At 44.4% G+C, this 24,865-nt stretch overlaps 1 protein-coding gene across 4 annotated transcripts in view; it reads right to left on the bottom strand.

Moving 5' to 3' along the window:
- Nucleotides 1–8,265: 8,265 nt before the first annotated feature.
- FOXO3 (forkhead box O3) overlaps nucleotides 8,266–24,865 on the bottom strand; it is a 126,738-nt gene continuing 110,138 nt past the window's right edge. For all 4 annotated transcript variants that reach the window (XM_045391691.3, XM_074036810.1, XM_065543202.1 and 1 more), the window contains one exon: nucleotides 8,266–13,225. The gene's annotated coding sequence lies outside the window, so the exon portion shown is untranslated. The remainder of the gene's footprint in view (nucleotides 13,226–24,865) is intronic.

Raw genomic sequence — 24,865 nt, 5'->3', positions numbered from 1 at the left:
ACTTGTGGCACTCCCTCCATCTTCAAGGCTGGCAGTGGCTGTTTGAGCTTCTGTGACCATGCCATCTCTCTGGTTCTGACTCTTCTGCCTCCCTCTTCCCCATTTAAGGACCTTTGTGATTACACTGGACTCACCTAGATAATCTCCTTATTTTTAACAAGCGTCTGTTGATTAGCAATTTTAACTCCTTGCTATGCAACCCAACACATTCACGGGCTCTGGGGTTAGGATATGGCCATCCTTGCAGGGTGAGGGCATTATTCTGCCTACACAGGGGATCTTCTCAAATGGATGGGCATTTTTACCTTTGACTCTCAGGGATTCCAGAACTTGAGTGTACTTCAGAATCATGGGAGACAGTGTTTGAAAAGGCAGAATTTTAGGCCTCATCAGATTCTGATTCAGTACTTCTAGGATGGGCCCAAAGAATCTGAATTTTTTTTTTTTTTAAGAATCTGAATTTTTAACAAGCTCCCTCAGGCTTTCCTGATACACATGATCTAAAGACCACATTTAGAAAAATCTGCTTTCCTTTGGCTTCGGATAGGGCATAGTGGCTACATTTTGGAAACCTAATTACAAAATCTATGGTCTATAATTTATTGAGCAATTTCAGTGTACTAATAAATACAGCTAAGTTTATCAAGCACTTGCTGTGTGCCAGATTCTGCTTCAAGGGCTGTCCATGCATCATCTCACTTAATCCTGAAAATAACACAACAAGGTAGGGTTATTATTATTCCTCTTTTGCAGATAAGAAAACAAAAACTCAAGGGGTTAGGTAACTTACCTGTGGCTGCACAGGCAAAGCCAGAAAGAAGCCTATCCACCTTCCTTGTCTTTTTCTAAAGCTTGAGTTTAACCATTAACTCTAGCACAGTGCTGGCACATAGTAGACCCTCAATAAATACATGTTGAATTACAGGGTGAATAAACAGATAGGGGTTTCGCATGCGTTAACGCTAATCCTCAAGGGAGATATTATCATTATCCTCTATGAAACATCAAGGACCCTGAAACTCAGGGAGCTAAAACCCTGTAACTATGTCTTAGTGTATGTCTAAAGTCCATATGCTTCTTACCAGATCAGGGAGGCTACAAGCCACAATCCACATGCCTTCTCAAAAGATTGTTTTTTCACTGTGCATTTATACTATACAAAAAACTTCAATTGCTTTGAGTTCTGCAGTTAACAACTGGCTTCTATCCAAAAGAACCTCATTGTACTAAATCAGGCCAAGTGGTGGCTCCACCACTCAGCGATGTTTTTACTCCTCCAGAGGTGGAGCAAGCCCTGGGCATGGCCAAGCTGAGGAGGGGTGGCCTGAACCTTTACACTCAGGGAGGCACAAGCATAGCAATTAAAGCTTCAGACCACCCTGGTAGGTTCTTTTTAATTAAACGCTTCTCCAAACACCTGGGAGGGCCACAACAGTGCGCTGGGCAGGAGGGGTTTGCTGTGGAAATGCCATCTGCACTGACGAAGAGATGGCAACATCAGAGGCCTCCTCTTCACACACACACACACACACACACACACACACACACACCCCGGGACAGTTTCCCTGCATCACACAGGTGGATTCCGGGCTGTCACCACTTTCTGCCCCCTTCGAACTAGCAGCAAATCACCCTGGCCGCCTGTCTTCATCAGAAAGACCTTCCGGCTGGGCCACCACGGGCCCCTGGGTCATTTCACTTCTTTAGGACAGAAACTGGAGAGACTCAGTGTGACACCAGCAGGTTCTAGTGCGAACATGTGTGTAGGGTGCACCACCTCCCCTGAAATGCTGTTCTCTCTCTACTCCCCTGCCACACCCGTCCTCCCTACTCCTCCTCCATCTTCCCCTTCCTCTCTTCCATCCTTTCCCCTTTCTCCATTTCTTTCCCTAGCCTATCAGATGCATCCTCTACCCTAACTCTCCCACCAGGGTTCCGTGGCCATTTAAGTGTCAGCTTTGGAGGCCTGGGGCAGGCAGAACGGCAGGTTGCAGCAAGTAACAATGAACCTTTGAGTCCACTTTGGATCTGAGTTTCCCTTCTGGAAAATGAGTATATTCACATTTGCCAACTTACTGTCTCAAAACAGTGTCTGTGGTTCTGTTTCTTGCTGTGTAGTTCATAAAGCGTGTGCTCCCTTTCTGGGCTCACGCATCACGACCCCTTAAAAAGTATGGAATCTTCGTGAAGTGAACCAGGGAGAGGGAAACAACTCACTCAAGGACACACAGCTTTCAGTGGCAGAGTCAGGACCAGAAGCAAGTCTTCCCACCCTCTCTTGCCATCTGAGTTCTTGGCGTTCATGACAGTGATTCTACGGGACATAGCATGGAAGAAGCTGACCATGAGCACGGCTGCTCTCAACAGGTCCTGAAGAACATCAAGGAAAATAAGAACAGAAAAACCTTACAAGTTGGTTACCTTTCGTTTTTTAATTACTTTGCAATCTAATTATACTGATGAGGTTCATTAATGTCAGATTAATTTTGCATGTTTTGCAAGATTTTATAAGATTAAAAAAAAACAATAACCCATGGAGTGTGGGCCCATGAGATGTGTTTAAAGAGAAGAGGACGTGGATGAGCGGCTTGCTCCTGACCTGCTTGACGTGTGCTATAGATACTTCCGGGGCATGCTCTCATGGGAGCCACCCAACCCTGCAAGACAGGCAGAGCCCTGTTTCCATTTCATAAACGAGAAGACAGAGGCCCAGAGCAGGTAACTGACTCACATGTCACCATTCGACTAATGCACTGCAGGGCTGGGTTCAAATTGAGGTCTGTCCTATTCCCAAGTTGTTTCCTTTCCCCACTCCATGGCACTGCTCCCCATAGGGACGTAAAGAGTGTCTGCTGTGACTCAGCTTCCTCTTCTGTAGGAGCCTGCCTCGTGGCTTCTGTGTGCACTAATGAGAGCGAGCCCTCCACCCAGGTGCCAACCTGCACAGTGGGGCAGTGGGCGGGTGGCGTGAGAGCTTCTTCTTTGGAGGAGCAAGTTCTCCCACTTGGGAGGAGGAGCCAATCAGACCCTTGAGTCCCCCTGCTATGGGGACAGCTCTGCTCTGAAACCTGGCATAGGCTCACCCAGGGGCACCCGAGGGCCAGGGCCTGGCACAGGAGTAGGGCTGCTCTCCCATGCCCGGCTGGGCTGTCCTCCAGCAGGTTGTGCAATCTCGCTATGAATAGGTCTGGGTGTGTGGTTTGGGGCCAAGAAGACCAGACTTGTTTCCTTCGGAGTGACAGCTCCCCTCTGGAATTGTGGGAGGTGAGGGAGCGCAGCTGTGAGGTCAGGCTTCTGACCCTGAGAACGGGCGGTCCAAGCTGGTGGTGTGAGGGGTGGAGTCTGTGGCCAGACTGGATGGACAAGTTGTCGGCATGACTCTTCTGTGTGTGGAAATCACCTGAGGCCTTCTGCCTCCCCAAACCTCCTGAGCCTCCCTCCCAACCTTCACCCCTCCTTCTCAGCAGTCCAAGCCCTCCTTACCTTAGGAACAGGCTTAAAACAAAAAAGTTTGGAGGGGGAGGGGAAAAACAGATTTGCAATTTTATTTCATTTTGCAAGGAAAAAGCCTGGGCTATCTGATTCCTAAGCCTGGGCTCTTTATAAAAAAAAAAATTTTTTTTAGACACAGGGTCTTGCTCTGTTGTCCAGGCTGGAGTGCAGTGGCGTGATCATAGCTCACTGTAAGTCCTGGCCTCAAGCTATCCTCCCACCTGAGCCTCCTAAAGAGCTGGGATTACAAAGGGGAGCCACTGCGCCACAACTGCATTTTTAAAATGTCAAAAATACGAGATTCTCCTACATGATTGGTGTAAGTGGTGTGAACTGGCACACTGGAGGACAATTTGGTCAACCTTGATCAAATGTATACACCCTTTGTGACGGATGCACCAAAATCTCAGAAATCACCACTAAAGAACTTCATGTAACCAAAAACCACCTGTTCCCCAAAAATGACTGAAATAAAAGTTTTAAAAATGTATTACCCTTTGACCCAGCAATTCCATGTTTGGGCACTAATTCTACAAAGATTCTTGCACATGTATGAAATAACAGATGTGTAAGGTTACTAGTTGTAGTGTGGCTGGTAATAACAAACATCCACGAATAATCCAATGTCCAGTATCTATCAACAGGGGACTACTGGTTAAATCAATGACGACACATTAATACAATGGAATACTATATAACTATAAAAAGAATGAGGAAGGTTTCTATGTATTAAAATCTCCTCCATCTTGGGGAAAATAATTTAAAAAGCTAGATGCCCATGTATATACAGCGTGTATGATGTACATTTTGTGTAATAAGGGGAAAGTAAGAATCTGTGTTTTTATTACTTGTAGGTACATAAGACATTCTGGAAGGAAATGTAAGGAATTCTGGGGTGGGAGGAACTAAGCAGACAGAGGACAAAGATGGGAGGAAAACATTCCCAGTGTGTGTCTTTTCATGCTTTCTGGCTTTTGAATCATGTGAATGCACCACCTTTCAAGATATTAATTTTAAAAGAAAGTACAACGAAATGAAGATAATTCTGTGAAGAAATGCCATGACTCAATTGTCCTCCTACAGTGGACATGTGTCATTTTGAGGGCATGTCCCAGCATGAGAACTGCCTTCCTACTTGGAGTTACCCACTAGGTGCACCTTAGTGGGAGGAAGAGTCCCTCCCCGACCCTTACAGAGGGGGCCATGCCTTCCTGATCCCTACTCCTGCCTGCTGGGGCTCAGGTGCAGCTCACACGCTATCCACCTCTGGTGGCAATACCAAGGGCCTGAGTCCGGGACACAAGAATTATTTTTACATTTTATCTTTTTTTTTTTTTTTTTTTTTTTGAGACGGAGTCTCACGCTGTTGCCCAGGCTGCAGTGCAGTGGCGCGATCTCGGCTCACTGCACGCTCCGCCTCCCGGGTTCCCGCCATTCTCCTGCCTCAGCCTCCTGAGTAGCTGGGACTACAGGCGCCCGCCACCGCGCCCGGCTAATTTTTTGTATTTTTAGTAGAGACGGGGTTTCACTGTGGTCTCGATCTCCTGACCTTGTGATCCGCCCGCCTCGGCCTCCCAAAGTGCTGGGATTACAGGCTTGAGCCACCGCGCCCGGCCTACATTTTATCTTTTAGCGCTTCTCCCAGCCAATTTTACACTACTAGGTATTATTCGTATTCTGCTTTTTTTCTTGTATCAACATATAAGGTTACAATATAAGAGCAATAATTACCCTTCTAAGCATGTATCCAAAATGAGTGCTTTTTACATAGATGCATAGTTTTCATAATTATTGTTTTGATAGATACATAATACTCCTTTCTTCTGATTAGGTACTTCCTATACTATGATATCCAAGATGTTAATAGGAGGAAGTTAAGAAAACCCAAGGTGATGAAGACACAAATTTGTAACAATACTATTCATTTGTCAGTGAGATTCCTTCAATAGTATAGTCACCTCATCACCTCTACTTCTACTCCCCAGTATCCTTCCCTCATCTTACTCCTTACTCCCTCCAGTCTCAGTCAAAGCCAGCCTCTCCCAATTGGTTTTTAGAAGCTATATTTATGTAAGTATAATACACTCCACTTTGATAAAATGGTACACCAGGTGAAGAGTTGAAATCCAAACCCCGTTGCCTCCCTCCTCTAGACTTAACCCATTACCAAATTTCTCGTGATTTCTTCCAGATCAGAGCTTCCCAACTTGGTTGCAGGGGTGTGAGCTATGGCTCCCGTAGCCCATAGGGCGATCTCCAGGGCCTGGAGATCGAGTTGGGAGAGCTGAGTTGGTCACCTGAAACCCGAAGCAGTTTTCTCCGCCTTTCCAGTGGGGCGCATAAACATCACTCTCTGTGGGTGCCAGGTTGTGAGAACAGTTCTAGAATTACCATGCTTTCTCATTTCCTCATCTTCCTTCTAGAATCCATCCCTAGTGTGCCCTGGGGCCCTTCCCAAAGGCCAGCTCTGACTAGGCCACCACCCTGCTGGTTTCCCATGCTCGATCACACACTCCAAGCTCCTTGGTCTCGAGTTTCCCGGCAGCCTTCTTTTCTTGCCTGACTTCTCACCTTCTTTGAACTCTTTAAATCCCAAACAAGCTCACCTCTCAGTTTCCTGAGCATGTTCCAATCCTTCCTGTCTTTGGAATTCTCACTTCAGCCAGAAAGCCTGATTCGTTTCTGCTTTTCAGCTCAAATGTTAACTTCCTCTGTCCCTCCATCCTATCCTTAGCAGCATTCATGGGACTCAGGTGCTCAAGTACACGCCAGCAGTCCTACACACTCCAGCTCAGCCCCTTCAACTCATCTCACCAACACAAGCACAGCGCCTGGCACACGCGGGTGCTGGTGGAGGAAGGATCATAGGATGCCGAGGAGATCCTGTGCCAATATTAGCAGGGCACTGGGATTTCTCCTCCCAAAGTGTGAGTGGAGATGTTTGTCGTGTGTTTCTAGCAAGTCCTCAGAGAAGGTAGGCAAACCCCAACCGTTCTGAGCCATTACTATGTGATGGTTGGCAGGCAGAACTACACGCACACACGCGCGTGCACACACATAATCTAATTTTCTTCCAGTCTTAAATATTGCTGACGGTCTTCCTCTTTCAGCTTTTAAACGAGGAAAATCCGGGGGAAAGGACTCTTCCTCCTGCTCCGAATGTGTCTGTTCCTCTGGGCCCAGCACCATTGCTTTTCTTCGATGGAGAGGAAAGCAGAGCTGGAGTGGGCCCCTTTTCTGAGTGCTTATCTCTCACTTCCACCCCTCAAATACTTTCCCCTGCTGGCTCCCACCACAGGGCTGCAAGCAGCTCAGGGCACCGCAGACTGCACCCCACCACCAACCCACAGCTGTCCCTCTACTTCCCATGTCTCAGGGTTGGGGATGTGGGTGACTGTGGGTGTGTCGGGGGCTGACTGTATGTATGTGTGTGTGTGCCTGTGTCTGGCAGATGGTGGCTATGAATTCTCTGCCTGGGACCCCTGTATCCTAGCTGTTGTGTGGGTGACTTGGCTGATACACATCAAAGTAATGTCTGCTGGCCTAAAGCTTTGCCCTCATTATTGAATAAACTGCAAAATCAAATCCTGAATGTGTCTGAGATTAACTAGTCCAAACTCTTCCTCCTTTAAACAGGAAGCCGAAGCAGGAGAGTAAGCAGCTGGCCCTTTATCCCTCCAGGTGGAGCAGACAGATCCCTCCTAGACCACACACTCTTGCAGGGCAGGCGCAGATCCTCGTTCTCCTGGTGCCCATCACAAAGGCTGGCCCACTGCCACACTGGAGATGGGCTTCATAACTGTTGGTCGTTAAATTAACTTACTGGTTTTTGGTTGCATTGTTACCTGGTTTTGGAGAACTCTCTACTAAGAATCTTGTCATAACTGGCATTAGAGTTCCATCTTTAATCCTCTGGAAGACAGAATAAAAATTGGAAAGTAATCTCTAGTGAACTACCCATCCCTAGTAGGCTTTGGCATTAGGAGATGGTGAAGTTTTACCTTTGTAAGTAATTAAAACAATGGTGAGGAAAAATTTATGAAAGCATGAGTCTCCACCAATACAGAATTTATCCCAATTCCCAACTTTAAAATCTTTCACCTCCTTGATCTGAAGTAAGAACCTATTATGTGGGACCTTAAAGTAGACCCTGCTTATTCTATATCATCTCAATAACTTTTATATGGCTATTAAAATGAAACACACAATCCAGACTACTAAGAATAGTTTTACAATAGGTGGAGTTCCCTCTCACTTAACTCAAGAGGCCCTAAAGGTACACACAGAGGAAATGTTTACTGTTGCCACCAGAAACCTGAAGTGTCGTGTCTCACTTTCAGTATGCAGGCCGGGCAGGAGGGCACTGTGGCCGACCAACGTTCCTGTGTTGGACTCACGTGAGGAGGACCTCATCCAGGTCAAGCAACTGACACGTTAAAACCTCAGATGCTCAGTGAGGGCCGTCTCTAAGTCCCAACTCCCTACTTATTCCAAGCTTCCTGGGCAACACGACTCAGAGCACGCCAAAAGTGGCTACCAGCCACCATGAACTACGCCATAAATCTGCCTTTATTAAGTTGTCTGTGGAGGTCAGAAGTGGGCCCGAGAAAAAGTGTAGTAGGTTCATTTAAAGATTTCGCGATAGTCTCTCAGCTCTGTGCCTCTCCCAGCCTGTGGGGGAATTCCACAGGGAGACCTGGAGATCAACTGCCATTTTATTCCTAGGGTTCAAGAAAGGGGGAGGGAGAACAAAAGACTTCTCGGAGTAAGACAGAGTGTCACTGATGCTTTATTTACATGCGTCACCATCTCTTTTACAAACTAGATTACGGTTTTAAGTGGAATACACAAGGCAATATCTACAAACACCAAGGAAAGTAAGTACTGCATCTCTATTTCATTTGGAAAGGGGAAGATTCCCAAATCAAACTGGTTTTGATCCTTAAGAAAGGCGGCAGAGTTAATTCATGGCAACATATGGTTAGACAAAATCCTCAGTAAGAATGCCATATGATAGTGTTCGCATTGAAAGAAGGATGAGGTGCTTCAAATCAAAGTCTGAACTGCTTGACTCTCAGGTGTTTAAATATGGCCACGCACCATATTTAGTTCTAGATTACATGGGGTATGAGCAAGGAATTGAAACAGGTAAGACAGTTTTTACAGATACTGTATACAGATTTTTTTTCCATTCATGCAACTTTTTTCTTAAAAAAAGTTAAACATGTGAAGCCAAAATGCACAATACATTTTTTTAAATATTAACTAATTTTTCTGGTCCTCCTTCACATTTGTTTACATTTCCCATGTACATAATGTGCTAGGACAAGTATACAAGAGAAGACTGATTGCCAGGCAATGAGATAATTTTAGAGAAATAAGTGACCAGACACATAATTCTTCAAAGCAGCCGCACACGTATTTCTGGAGTGTGGCAAGAGGCCTCATGACCAATCATTCATCAAAGAAAAATATAAACAGATACAACTAAACAAGAGGAAAATATTCCATTCATTTCAATTGCATAAAATGTTACCCACTTAAGATTTAGATAAAATATAATATACTCTCTTATTTGGGCATCTGCTTTAAGATCTCATTTGACAGGCATGATTCCATCAGAACTTCGCCTACCGTAGTAGTCCTCTGCCTCTCCAGTCTCCAAGAGGGGCTGGCTTTTTCGCACCTCTTTTCTGGTGATTGCATTTCTACCCAAAAAAAAGGTTTTTTTTTTTAAAAAAACATTATGCCTAATCATACAATGTTCACCCAAATACAGCAAGAAAAATAAAACTAGAGTTCAGAGCTTTCAGGGTTTCCTTTTTGCTTTGAGGGGATGAGTAACATTTTTTTTTTTTTTTTTTGACGTGGAGTTTCACTCTTGTTCCCCAGGTTGGAGTGCAGTGGTGTGATCTTGGCTCACTGCAACCTCCGCCTCCTGGGTTCAAGCGATTCTCCTGCCTCAGCCTCCAGAGTAGCTGGGATTACAGGCATGCGCCACTATGCCAGGCTAGTTTTGTATTTTTAATAGAGATAGGGTTTCTCCCATGTTGGTCAGGCTGGATAACATTTTTATTTCCCCTCGCAAGCACTTCGCACCAACATGGAGGACTTCTTTTTGACTGCTTTATTCTTCATGGTCTTTTCCAAGAGATTCAAATGCTCCTTATTCTTTAAATGGGGTTCACTAGGCAGAGGCAAAATCTGTCTCCACCATCTTTAAACTGTGTACAAGTTTGGAAGTCACCTGAAATCACACCCTGAGCAGGGCATACTTGTCCTGAGTAGTAAGCCATGGTGTCCTCTCCTCAGGGTGGGGAAGCAACACACACAATGCTAAAAATCAACACCAAAAACAAACACAAAGTCTGCCTTGTACTACACATGTGTGAATGATCCTCCCATTAACAGGAGTGACAAACTTCTGAATTTTTAAAATGTGTTTCAGCAATCATTATATCACAGAGGATGCAATCAAGGAAACCAAGCTCAGATTCATTCACAGTTAATGGGGTACACTGAGCCTGGCAGCCAGTTCTCATGCCAGGACAGTGAAGGCTTGTGATAAAGCTCTTTCCTAGCTTTGGTAACAGGTATCAGGTTCTGGAGCCGTGAAGAGAACAGCAGATCCCAAGAGCGCATGTCATGTTTTCAACATTAGGTACTCTTCTAATTTCTCATCAAAAAGTAGGCGGCTCCCTAGAGCAGCTTATTTAGAGACTGAGGGTGGCCTCCGATAGTTCTCATCATAAATCAAACATTACAGCTGCCAGCCCCTTGAGGCTAAGCGTTCTGCTGATATGCTCCAGATCAGAAAATTCTTGTTAGGGACCTGTGACACTCACTCAGGATGTGACATGGTGGCCAACAGTTGGCCTGTCCTGAAAGCAGGGTCTCAATATAAGGGGCAGAGGGCTCAGGCAGCACCCCTGCCCAGCCTGACCACTTTAGAACCGGGCTAGTCTCTGGGGGCCTGGCCTTTCTGCAGGTGGCTGAGGGTGAGGGTGCCGGGACCCTAGACAGGCTTCACTACCAGATCCTCGGCTGACCCTCTCCAGGGGCTGGCAGGTCTCACGGTACTTATGCTGCACTTGACTGTGCCCTGGTCTCAGCTCTCCACAACACTCTACATGTAGATGCTGTTTCAGTTACTTGAAGAAGAAAAAAAACAAAACAAAAAACCAAAGCATTCCCTCTTCATTTTCCTGATCTGTTTTGTGCTGCCTTGCCCTTGTATCTCCTCTGTCCCTTCCTCAGCTGTTTCAGATTAAATGATAATCTGGTTCTAGGACATTCTGTAAGACATTCTGCCTGAAATCCAACAAACACTAGAAAAGGAGAATAAATGCGATACCACATGTCTGAAAAGAATTCAACATTTTAAAGTTGAAACACATTGGAGGGTTGCCTTTCTCACTCCCAAAGTGGCTCCCAGGGTCTGTAAAACTGCAAAGGCAAGCAGCTATTTTGTTAGTTACTTTGCATGTTTCTCTGAACTCAGGACAGAAGTTCTCAGGACCCTCATGCTGGAAGTACTCTGGAATTCTCCTATCCCCCCACCCTTTTCCATCTCACTCCCTACTGCAGCCCCCATGCTACTACTGCCTCTGCAATGCATCCCCACCCAGGGCAGCATCCCTTAGGAAGCTTGGAGAGGCAACCCTCCTTCACTGCTACTGGAAAGTTCCTGCATACAGCATACTACTAAAGAATCCAGGAAGTGGCTAGCATTATTATAAAGGAATATAGTAAGCAAGTCTGGCTCACTGACAAGCAGAACATATGAATAGAATACATACTTTAAAAAATTATACATACTTTAAAAATGAAGATTATAAACGTGTAGCAGTTTAGAAAAGGCAATGTGCTACAGGTCTACTATCACAATTGCACAACAATTTACAGATTCAGTAAAAGGCAGGGTGAAATCAACAGGGCCATCGCTCAAACATGGCAACCCAAGCGAGGCAGGAGACGTGTGACAATACCAAATGGAACTCTCATTATGCTAGGAGCTGTGATCACCACCAATATCACCCCCAGAGGAGTTATAAAGCCAAGGCGCACAAGGGGGCCCCTGGTGGCCGGTGGTGTGTGCAGGGGGTTGGGTGGCACGTCTGTGTTGGTGCCCACTGTCACGGTGCAAGCATCAGCAAGAACTCAAGCAGGGAAGTCTGTGCTGAAATACTAGCCTGTATTCCTAAGGCCCATGCATAAGGTTCCATTTTTGTACTGTACATGATAAAATATATTTATACATTTATATGCCTAATGCTTCTTATGCAAAGAAAAGTCTTCATATATCACTTTGGAGAAGTATGCATATGCTGTGCTAATCAGAGCATCATTACACCAATTTCATATGTACCAAAGGTGGTCCCAACTATTCCGTCTACCGAAGAAGGTAACGAATATAATCACACTTTCCAGGTTAAACAGAAAGCACCTATACAGCACCATAACTTTTTGAAAACACAACAAAATGAAATCCATAGAAGCAGAAAAAAAAGTTAAAACTGCCCTATTTTGTACTTCCATTGTGTCACTTGTACAATTACAACCTAAGCTTATATTTAAAAAATCAGTTTGTATGCTATTGCCTCTCACTCATACACTTCTAGCAGATCAGATTATACACAGCAAGGCTGAAAATAATTAAGGATGTGTATTAGGAAAACAGTGAAGTTAGAACTGCCTCAGCATTGACTTGGGTTTTTACTCTTCACATATTTCTCACTGCAAGCTTAATGCTCACCTGTAAGTTCATTTGTTCTGCAAAACAAAACAGGACTACTTTTTTTTTTTTTTCCTTTTCTTTCTCCTTAAAACTAAACCCTTTAGTGGCATTTGGCAATGAGTGGAGAGCTGAGCTGATTTCTTTCCTGAAAATATCAATATCCTAGTTTCTAACCAGCAGACCAACACTGTTCACATTAGCTGAAGACACTGACAGGAGATCACAGGCCCTACTGATCTGGCACCTGTAGACCTGGTGCTGGGGTCCCGTCCACAGATCACCCTGACTCAGAACTGGAAACACACTGGGCCGGATGCTGTGCTCCACTCGTTTTGCCTATGCACGGTTCAGTCCTGGACGGGTGCGCATAGCAAACAATTGTGCCATTGTTCAGTTTTTAGAAAAGGATAATTTTCTACCAAACGAAAGAAGAAAGAAAATCCCCCTTTAGTTTATGTAATTTGTTAGTTTATGGAGTTCCATGGGCTCAAAAGCTTGTGATGCTCGAACCCGGAATGGTAACTGGTACAACATTTTCCTTCTGTTTTTAAATTTGCTAGGGGATGGACGGTTAACATTTTAACAGAAAAATACCGCAAGTTAATGCATGTGAAAAACTCAGAAAGTCAAAGGAAAACAAACACAAGAACAACACTTAAAACATCCCATAAACCATCGCAATATTAAAACACCACAGAATGGCCGACGGGGGCTCACGGTGTGCTCTGAACGAGGGTGGGTGGTGCTGAGGGGTGCTGTCCTCCACTGGCAGGCGGCTCACCACCCCGTACAAGGAAGATTTTGCATACTTTTTAGAGTTCTGTTCCAAGGGTAAGTGCTTCACCCAGGGTAAGGGGCCATTAACAGTCTCTGCTGGGTTAGGAAAATGGCGTGGGATTCACAAAGGTGTTAAGCTGTAAACGGTATCACTGTCCACTTGCTGAGAGCAGATTTGGCAAAGGGTTTTCTCTGTAGGTCTTGTGTCAGTTTGAGGGTCTAAAGGAGGAGAAAAGAAAACCAGAGATTAAGGGCATTGCAACAGCAACAGTGGACACCTGAGGGCCACCTGTCAAGGCCTCCCATCTCCCTCACCCACCTCAGAGCCCAGGGCTGGCACAGCAAAGCTGCTCTGCCACGCCAGTTTCAAAGGTCTGAAATCCTAAGGACACAGCACAAAGACTACTTACCTTATTTCTTATGTTGTTCTTATTACAAAATGCTCTGAAGTTGAAAAGCCCAAAGGGAATGGGATCATTCACTTTGGGAGATTAACAAAGAAAGCCATATTAGGGGTGTTTTGGGGGTTCTTTTTAGACATTCAAGGTGCAGATAAGATTCTGTTCTAGACTTCTGGACTGAGGGATTTCCTAGGACATGGGACTTTCCATGCTAAAATAAGGAGAGCCGGTCACCCTAAGTAGATGAGTTATACGTTTCTGGTTCTTCCCTATTGGCTATGTGGACTAACTGAATTGCTTACCACCCCTTTCCCTGAATACCCCAACACCAGGGGAGATGAAATGGCCACTTTCTATAAAGGCCTTAATAAGCCTGCACTGCTGTGTGTGGGTAATCCTGACTCCCCTACCCCCCACCATAAAAAGAGTAAGTAATTACTAAGTGGGCCATCTTAAGAATTTAAGAAATGGGGTCTTGTTGCGTTGCCCAGGTTGGACTTGAACTCCTGGGCTCAAGAGAGCCTCCCGTCTCAGCCTCCCGAGTAGGTGGGACTACAGGCATGCCAATGCACTGGGTTTAGGAATTTGATTTTTGTATTACAAATCTGCACAGAAAAAAATTATGTAACACATATATGGCCAACAAATCCCCCACAAAACATCCCATTAATAATCAACAACATTATTATTATTCTGCCTCCAATTATTATTTTTGTCTTCAATGGAAAGGCATAAAAAAGGTGCTCGTTGAGCATCTGAATTTATACAAGTCTTATCAGATGTCATGTGACCACTGGGCCCAGAAAAGTTAAAGGATGAAAAAAAAAAAAGTATATTCATAAACATGTCTTAATAGCAAAAGGACATGACATGACAGACCTCCAGACATAAGATTCTTTGTTTACAGAGACAGTGTTGGCAGTTATGGTAGTAAAGAAATGGCTCTAGGCCAAGAAATGGATAGAAAAGTGGTAGTGAAACAACATGAACTCGTGCTTTTCTCACTAGACAAGGTAAATAAGTAATGAAAAAAGCATCAATAAACTCACACACAAAATCACATTATATGCATCTGCTTCTCCCACCTTTACAGGCTGTGCCGCAGGGTCATCAGGAATTCTCATGCATGTACTGTAGCTTCAATCTCTTCTGTGACTCTGCACTTGCTGGCAATCTTACCTTTCACTCTCAGTATTTGCAAACACAGCAGGACTTAGTATTTATGATATTTACCTATCCTTGTTAAAGCTCCAAATTGAAGAATTAAGGTTGTTTTACTGGAGGCAGGGACAATAAGGCAGAAAAAGCAGCCCCTTTCTTCTTCCTGCCTATTCCTAGGATTTAGTTTCCCTGGCTGATGGTGTTTTGGGGGCATTCTTTGCTTTGTAAAGCTACTAGATAATATTATCTTGGACTATAAAATAATGGCTTGTTGGTTCTAGAGGGAGTAAAAGCTAAAGTAAATACTAGATCTCATCATCTGTGAAGACCGTAGCTTGCTGAAGTCAGTGCTATTCTAACTCCTTTACCTCGTCCCGTAAAGTATGAATGATTAGATAGTGTTTCACAGACACAGTCCTCTGGACTCTTCCAGAGGTTTTTCCTGCACAAGAACAATTAATAAACCACCATCCAACATCACTATGCGATCAGTCATCGGGGACTCCCATCCCCAAGTCCCTATCCTGACTTACTGTAAGCGCCGAGGGAGAAGCTGTAAAGTACTATCTAATTCAGACCCCTCTCCAGTTCCCTTGGGTATTAATTATGCAGCCACAGAAGCCAGTGCATAATGGGAAGGTGACACACTTCATTCCCCAAGTACAGACACAGGGGGTGTGGCTTGCTTCAATGTGGGCAGGGCCAACACAGGAAGGAAGAGGACAGAGGACACCCATGAGCCCCTAACAGAGCACAGTTTTGAGCAGAATAGGTCATCACCCCAAAGCCAGGGGTAGGAGGCCCACCATGTGGGACAGTCTAAAGCACCAACCAACCACAGTCCCCAGGCTTAATATCCATTCCTTCATCAAAAGGCCCCAAATCTTCAGAGAACTCCATTATTAAAAAGGAAATGTGCGAACCACCACTTTTCCTTTCTGTAGAATGGGGTTGGGGTCGCCTGTGAACCTATGTTCTACAGCTTCCTCTGAGGTCTCCCAGGCAATGCCCTCCCAGGGAGGCCTGCTCAGGAAATCGCCTTGGTGCTTACAGGCTGAATTGGTAGAGGATTTGGCCCAGGTATTGAGGCAACTCTTGCAGAGGGCAAATTTAATACAGAAACTCCCACTCCAGAGAACAGAAAGGCCACTGGTTTCCTCTGTGACAGAAGGAAAACAGATTGTAAAACACTGAAAATATAGAAGATAAATGTTGAACAGAAATACAATTATCCTTCTCAGAGGAACACCAGAATCACCATTCACAATGAAAACTGGGGTAATAAAAATAATCAAAAGGAAAGCAGCAGCTCATCTGTCTTAGATTTTTAATGGCTCTTCTGTGGCTCAATGTTTGTACATGCTTATCTGATTCAGTCAAGGACAGAAGAGTGGAGGGAGCGTATTTTAAGTGATGAAACCCAGCTACTGAGCTGGGAAAGTCAATGATACTTAGCTTGGGTGCAAGTTTCATGGGTTTTAAGAAAGCTCATGTCATTCTTAAATTGTTGAAAGTATGACATTTTAGTTATAAGGTTATTTAGTTAACTGTGAGATTTATGTGTATGTGTTGATGCTCTTCTAGTTTAAAAACACATCGGATTAAGGGGCCGGGCACGGTGGCTAACGCCTGTAAGTCCCAGCACTTTGGGAGGCTGAAGTGAGTTCCCTGAGCCCAGCAGTTGGAGACCACCCTGGGCAACACGGCAAAAACCCGCCCCTACCAAAAATACAAAAATTAGTCTCATAACCTGGTCTCAAAATAAATAAATAAAATTTTAAAATGCTGTAAGAAAACACATCAGATTAAGTAAAACTTTTGAAAAGAACATAAAGCATACAGCTGATGGAATTATAGTTCACTTTGCAACTACTGGGCAATATGCCAATTAACAATAAATACAAAAATGTCCCATCAGTGGCTTTCATTAATAGGGGAAGACGTCCTCCCTCCCCTCCCTGCCCAATAAACAAGTTTGAAATCAATTGTTGATACAAAGAAAATGAAATGCGGAGACCAAATAAATGATGAGGTCCATTCTAAAAATATCTCTGGATGCTGTCATCTGGTCTCTGGTGAGAGCAAGTCCCTCTATAATCTTGGCATCTGTAGGGAAGACAAGTTTCTGCCTAATTATCACCATAAATCACATGATACTCTAAGAAAGGAAAATGCCTCCAAAAACTACACATAGCATAACAACATACATGTTCCTACTGTTGTCCTCCCACAACTTAATCCACTGTGAAAATTTTTTCAGTAGTGTTTTTATCTTCTTGGCAGAGAAGAACAGAACAGGAACCCAATACTAAATAGGACATGGAAGAAAAAAGAGATCATAAGTTGGAACCTTCACATCCACAAATCCATGAAGGTTATCAACTGTTTTCCTAGCTAGACAGAACTAGATGATTTGAGGTAAGTTTGCCCCACAAGTAAAAATAAAGTGAAACACCACTTTCCTCGTTCTTTAAAAAGAAAGATAATTTTAGCCAAACTTTCAACCCCTGGAGCAAGCCGGGGACTAAATATGGAACACTTAGGATAGAAAAGGAATTGATATTCACGCAATCTGACAAGGAAGTCTCACATGGACTCCCGACGACAGGGGTGGGTTTCAGAGTTTGAATATTTCTATTCAAACACTCCAAGAAATGTCTGCCTGATGCCATCTCTGCTTCATTCCCAGAGGAACTTCAGGGACACTCAATCCACTGAGCCACAGTCATCTGCCAGCATCCACTAAGGCTTGGGTAGCTGGTGTCACCCCAGGAAAACAATGCTTTTGCAGGTCTTGGGTTAGGCAGCCACATCTAATTTTGGAGCACCAAAATGGCACAAGTCCCTTGGAGTTCATCTTCCAGGCAAAACTTATGCAGCTCAGGAAAACACGCTAATGCATACCACGCTTTGGCTTAATTTGGTCATTTTTCAATATCTTCTAGATTGAAATGGGTGATGAAAGAGTTAGAGAGATTCATGGGAACCAGCCTGATGGTCGCTGACGGCAGGGGCCTGGTCGATGAGAATCCAGTCCTCTGCCTGCGACGCACACCAAACAGGGACATCCTCCGTGCCTGCCAGACAGGAACATTTAGGAGCTGTAGCTCTGTTAAAATCCCTTTTGGCAAAGGCTGTCAAGTTGCCATTTCAGGCACTGAACAGTTTATGAGGGAAACAACAGGTACAGAAGTTTAAGCCAGGATGGCGGCCAGGTTTGTATTCCGCTGAGGAGCCTCCCTAATGGAAAGTCAAATTTCCAGGAAACCTACCTCATTGCCTCTGGTAATTTCTAACAGGCAAGTAAAGCACCTGTGGAGAAAGTGAGGATGTTACAGGGAAGCTTAGAATGAGCTTTCCATGGCAAAGAAGACAGGATGATACTAGAAAGGTACACAACTATACACATTATTAACAAAACCCCTTCATTTGTGTAAAACACAAGCTTGACTTGTGTAAAGGCTGCCTTGTACTGCCTCCCAGTAACTCCTGGGCTTGGTCGAGGCAGCAGGTGAACCAGTCTGGGAAGGCTGGTGACAGGGCCCTCCAGAGCCTTCGCCTCCAGGACACCTCAGAGCCTAGACCGGGAGTAGACTGCCCTTCCAGCCAGCCTTTGTGCTGTGCTGATAAAACCCAAGGGAGACACACGGGGAGAGCGGCAGTCATCCTCACACTTCACAGCTGAGGGACAAAGAGCTGGGGGTCACCTGCTGGGAGGCACCAGCTTTTCTGTTGCTTAAATTTAGCGATTATCGATGGCTAGAATAAGTTTAAGAATACCCTATCTCTGACTTTATGTTGGGGCAGGGATTATGTTAACTAATATTATTCACATATCCAGAGTCAACTATGAATACTAACATGGCAGAAATATGATAGGTATTGATTTACCGTCAACAGCAAAGTTGCAGAGATTTAGTATTTTCTTAAGATTCTTAGATTGGCAAACCACATATAATAGTATGTAAAGTTTTAGATTATGTTCTTTTTAAAGGCCCAGTTTTTAGGCAAAAAGCCTTTAAAGGGTGTCTCGATCCTCTCTGAATTTATGGTTATTTAACTTTATTATAATATCCAAAACACTTAGCTGGTAAAGGCCTGTGGGATCAAGTTCCACTGTCCTCATCCATGCTTTAAGGCCCACTACTGCTTCTGGGAACAAACCTTCCGCTTGTCTGATGGGTCAGGTTCAAAGACACTTTACCTGGATGGCTCTTCTTACCACGCATGCGAATCACCTACACATTCAGATGGCTCCTCCAGCCCCACCTTCCCTATGCTATCCTTGACTCAATTCTTATGCCACTCACCTAGTACCTAATCATAATGTGCCGGAAATGGCAACTTTTTCAGGGGCTCCCAACATGTTGAACTCCTTGAAAGCTGAGCAAAGTCTTCAAATCAAATCAAAATTGTGTTTCTTCAAATATTCCAGTGGAAGAAACACAATTTTCTTGATGTCCCAAGTAACCTGGTAAGTTGAAAGTACTAAATGGATGCACAATAAATGTTGGCTGAATCAATGACAGAACCATCCTCCTGGAAGAACCCTCTTCCTCTTTGACAACTCCAACACTCAGCATCCTTTCATTGCAACTGCTTCCATGACCTACTCATATTTGCCAAGAGTTAGTTTGAGTCCAGGCAGAACCTACTGCCTGGTGGGATATGACCTAGGATTTGTGGCACTTTTTGTGAAAAGGATGGTTTCCAATAATTAAATTTCTAAAACTCCTATTTCTTACAGATGAAATCAATACAAGGCACAATTTTAACATTCAACTCATCCTCAAGTATTTAATAAAAAGTTTATCTTCTCCCATCCTTTCTGTATATCCCACTATATATATCCTTATCACCAGCCCCCAAATTAAGAGACTTGCTACTCTAAGTCTCAAGTTGCTGTCAATAAAGTGATTCACCGTTTAAAAATAACAGGGAACTGTAGTACAGGAGGAAATGTTCAGAGTCATCAACCATGACCTGCATATCACGATGTTTATGTTCGCTGGGTGTGACCCTATCCTGTATGACTCTTCACTGCATTTACTGGGGTGTGTGTATGTGGGGGGCGGGGCCGGGATGAATGACAGGAGTGTGCAGGCTGGGATGCCCTGGATCCCTGGAGGGTGGGCGGAAGTGCAGGTGTAATTGCCAGCCCATCTCAGGGTTGAGCTACCAGACAGTGAAGGGAGCGTCTCTAAAGTCCTCTTTTCCTGCTTTAGATACACAGGATTTTGAGAGACAATGTAATTTTTCCAAGTGATTCTGAAACTGAAAACACAGAATCAGCTAGTTAAGTTCTACAAATAGTCCAAACCACCTGTAAGGTATGACCAGGACAGACAGGTGACACAGATGGTGGTCATGTAACAACCATCACACCAGTGCAACAGAGGAACTGAGAGGGACTCCAGGTGGCTCCAGGACTGAGAGAGACAAAGGAGCACCCTGAGGCCAGCAGTCTGGCCAGGCATACATATTCCAGTAGTGAAGGGAATCTGCATGTGTGGCCCCGGTGCCCCTCTTCTTACAGCTTGGCCTGCACTTGCACCACGGTGTAAGCGCCGGCCGGGGCTGCCTCCCACGGGGCACCCCACCCCAGCCAGCAGGACAGTCTGAGTAGAACGTGACGGGCAGGGCAGGCAGTGCTTTGGTTTGTGTCACTCGGTGGGCAGGCAGCATTTTCAGGTAAACAAACATTAGGGCCACCTTCTAACAGGTCTATCAGACGACACTTTCTGATTACTTATAACTAGGTTGGGCGGTCTTGCTGTCTGATCTTTTTTGAACATACAAATGACCAATGAAAGCTCCAAGTAATTACAGTGGCGAATACAGAAATGAAGGCCTAGTGGAAATTAACTGAAAATTTCGACCTCAGAACTGTTGGACTCCTACCTCTGGTCTTCTCTTCTTAGTCACTGATTTCCCCTAAGGATTCAAGTCAAATACTCCACACAAACATAAACACATTTAAAAAAATAATAAAACAAAAACCCCCCCACAACCTTATGGCTCAGACTTCTTTCACCAGAGTCAAAGCAGGAAAAGAAGAGGGAAGGGAGACGGAGAGAAAGAAGAAAGAGGATGAGAGAGGAAGAGACAGGGAGAAGGAGAGGGAGGGAGAGAGAGGAGACATACTGACATCCAAACCTTCAATCAAACCAAGACTGTCAATTACAGTTTCAGCCTTCAGAAACACTGGAATTACCCTCTGAGACTTCGTGACTAAGTGATCCTGTTCTTTAATAAATGAATGCCATGGATTTTAGCAAAAAATAGGCTATTAAAAACAAAGTCGACCTAAAATTAAAAACTAAGGTGCACATCTATTATTGAGCAGGAAAGACACAAAAGACCTGCATCCCAGTGTCCAGTGGCTCTACAGGGTGGTATATTTTAGTCCCAGGCCTGGCTGCTGCTTATTTAGAAGCGCCTAGAGAAGAACAGCCTATTTTTTTTTCTGGGTTTTCACTCAATTTAGAATTGGAAGAGATGTTAAGGGTGCAGTGACTGTCTTTTCTGAACCCCAAGTTGTATCACAGTTAACAAATAAGAGAAAAACCACCAGCTTTGGGGAGACCCAAGGCCAGACTACTGCCAAAACCATGCTATTATGTGGTAGTCCTTCTGCTCCAAGACAGCCCTAGGAGGGACTGCAATGGCTCTTGGTCTCTCTGAGTGGCTTGGGATGACTGGCATTGGGAAGACAAAGATGGCATTGCCAGATTCCTCCCAACAGCAGGAGAGGTTCAGGCTTGAGGCTCTGAGGCAGCTGAAAAGAGCAGGGTGGGGCGTCTCCTTCAGCGAGGCTTGCTGCTAGCCTCTGTGGACACCGATGAGTACCCATGCTAAGCAGAGCTGAAGCCAGACAGCTGGGACTTCCCAGGCGATCCTTTAAAGATGCTAATGGAGCACTTTGGATACCACATACAGCTCTCCTCACAACATCTGTAGCATTAGTTCTGAACCCCAAGTTGTATCACAGTTAACAAATAAGAGATAAACAAACCACCAGCTTTGGGGAGACTGTTTAACAGCCCCTCTAATGAGTACCCCCAAACTGGTAGGCAGAACTTCTAAGGGACGTCGACTCTGGAAATAAAAGTTTGCACACCAACAGGTAATTGTAGATCCCTTTTTAATGAAAAACCCAGTTGAGTCTAGTTCACTGAGGAAAACAGTCACTCTTTCTGCCCATAGTTTAAGACTGGCGTGGCTGCTTCCTGCTTCCACTATTAACCTCTGGAGCTGTTTTAAATCACAATAAACATTAAATAACGTTTTTAAAAAGGTGCCAAAAGACATTAGCCCGTATCAGAGGTAGCCCTTCTAGGAGCTCTGTGAGGCCAGTTTTAATTTTAACCTCGTTTTATAGATAAGCAAACTGAAACTGAGAGATGAGCGACTTGACTCCAGGACACACAGCCATGAAAAAGGCAGCCGTCTGCTGCAAGTCCCACAGCTCCTCTGCCATCCCACAGGATCTCACTCAACTTGGAGTGGGCTGCAGGGGAGGCTTTTTTAATCCACAGCTCCCTCAGAGCAGAGCCCCAGGGACAGTGTGCTGCAGTGGGCGGCTCATGTCCAACGGTGATGAACTCACCAGCTCTGGAAATCAAACATAAAGTGCTCTGCAGAGCTTTTAAAAGAAACCAGCATCTGGATTCAGCCTGAACTCTGACCTGTTAGTATGCAACTCCTCAAGTCTTAGGGTCTGTGTTTTTGTGGGACAGACCGTGTGATCATGGAACAGAAGCCCTGAATGCAGGGCTGTCCCAGAAAACCGGGCACATCAGTCCGCCACACCACATGCGCCTCTGCTCCAACCTTGTAAGGCAGACTTTGGCTCTACGACAAACTGTCATCACCACTGCCACCACTTTGCCCACTAGGCCACGCATTCTTTAAGGGAGGGACCCTTTTTATCCACTTCTGCCCCCTGTGCCCAGCAGGTACTCAACAGATGAACTGTGCTTAACGATTTCAGGCGTTTCTTGAGCACTTCTATCAACACGGGTCTACCACTTTGCCGGGCAGCTAGCCCATGCATGGATATGGCTGAGAAACACGAGATGTATGACAAGGTCATACAAAAAACTCAGCAAGAAAGGGAGGAAAAGGACAAAGAAGCCCTAGTCTCCAAGGGGGTGCTGACTCCTTTCAGCAAAACTCTAGGACAGGATTTCTTAAGGGGGTTCCTTAGAACACTGGTGCTATGGTTTCTTGAAGAAAAAGGATTTGATTCAAGATATCAAATACTTTAGGAAACACTGCATAACATATCCATCCCTAGAAGGTTCATAATGTGTATTAACCTTTAACGCTCTGAGAAGTTCTCTTGGAAATAATCCAATTTCTCTTTAACATGGTATTTCTTAAACTTATTTGACCACAAAATCCATTTTCTATTTCACACCTATGACTATCTTGAGGATCTAGTATTCCAAGAAACATTTTGAGAAACATTGACCTACAGGACCTCTAAATACTAATTTGCAAAACACATTTTAAATTCAATTTAGTTTCTGAAACTTTAAAATTCAAAACAATTTGGAGGACTGGGGAAAGCAATACTTTGAAATTCAATGAACACATCAGCAAAACCAGGGTGAAGCAGGTGGTGTCTCTTGCAAGGTGGAGAATCTCCATCTTAGGATGCAAGTCCAGTAAATATGTGTCTCCAAGTCAGGGAAGAGAAAGCAGTCTGCAAACATTCTCCCACTGGGCCCAAGGTCAAGGAGGACCTCCAGGAGGCAATCTCTCCAGCAACGGCAAAGAAGCGGGTCCCAGAAAGCCCCCTTCTCCCATCTCCAAATAGAAAGCTAAGCCTGTGAGAAGCACAGGTGGCCCCTGGGGGAAGACTACTGATAGAAAATGTTGTTTACAAGACGCTGCTAAGCATTATGAACACTCTAAGTTGTGAGAGTAATTCTGGTGATTTTCACCCTGTTTATTTATGTTCTACATGAGCTCTCTGGACAGAAGAAATTCCAGAAAGCTGTTTATAAACGCAACTGCTTGAAGGAGGAGCCACTCAGCCTCTGTCTCCATGCTGAGCAGACTGGCCAGAGGTGAAAACAGGTGCATTTTATAAAACCGACAAGCCCAGGAAGAGCAGCCTTCATGCTAAACGTCACTGCTTTCCAGGAAAAAATAGTGTATATAGCGAGTATACCAGCCTCTGCAAAGAAAACCCCTTTTTATGGCCATATCAATTTTCTCTTGCACTCACTGACACTAAAAAGATCCCCAAATTCTCTCCCTGAATGATAGTTCAGACTTTTGGCTTTTTTTAAAAGGTAAGAATAAAGATCCCTGAAGACACAGAATTCTTCATGCTAGCATACTATAACCAGACTACAGTCACAAGTACAAATAACAAGAGTATATTCTCCATGTAATTCATAACAGATTCATATTTATCAGATGTTACATTCCCTAAAACAGAAATATCTACATCAATCAAAAACATGATATAGCTAGTCTATATCACCTGTATTTGGTTAGAATTAGTCCTATCCCCAACATAAATTTTAAAGACATACTAGAATCACAGCATTCAAACATCAGTCAAACAAGCATCAAGTATTTACTCCTTTTGGGCAGTAGCCTACATGTAAATTCTAAACGGCTTCCAATACTGCAGCCTGCTGATGCCACACGAGTACATCACTATTTCTTTCCAGCTCCATATCATAACATAGACCTCACCAGGTCCATTCCACAGACAAAATGTTAGGGTTCAAGTTTAAAATTATACATACCATGCACCTTTAAAACTTGATGAGGCTGTCTTCTTTTGACAAATGAGAAACCTAATGTTCTACGAGATTGAGTGATGTGGCAGAGACAAGAAGAGAACCACCCGTCCCCTCTCCCTCTGGGCTTTTGCTGGTGGATGTTTCCCAGTCTTTATCATAAAGCACTTTAAATATTGGGCTGCTCCCTAATGGTGTCTCCAAATGTCAAAAGATGAAGATGAATGAAAGTCCGTGAATGCAGGCATCTTTGATATCAAATTAAGGTGAGATTGAAGCTGCTTTCCCTCAGAGAGGACACATGTCGAACTCAAGAGGGCTGACCGGAAACTTGAGCTTACAGCACCACACCAGCTCATGACCATCTCTGCCACCAACTGTAAACACGGGCACCAAGCTTTATGAACACCTGAGAGAACACAGTGCCCTTCACGACCCAGCAGCCAGCCCTCCAAAAAAAGCATGGCTATTTTTTCTTTTCCAGATAGACCTAAGGGTCAAAGGATTCTACACGTGGTCTAAAATGAATGACC

The sequence above is a fragment of the Macaca fascicularis genome, chromosome 4 (genome assembly GCF_037993035.2).
Source record: "Macaca fascicularis isolate 582-1 chromosome 4, T2T-MFA8v1.1".
NCBI lineage: Eukaryota > Metazoa > Chordata > Mammalia > Primates > Cercopithecidae > Macaca > Macaca fascicularis.
This window is presented reverse-complemented; position numbering and strand designations above follow the sequence as displayed.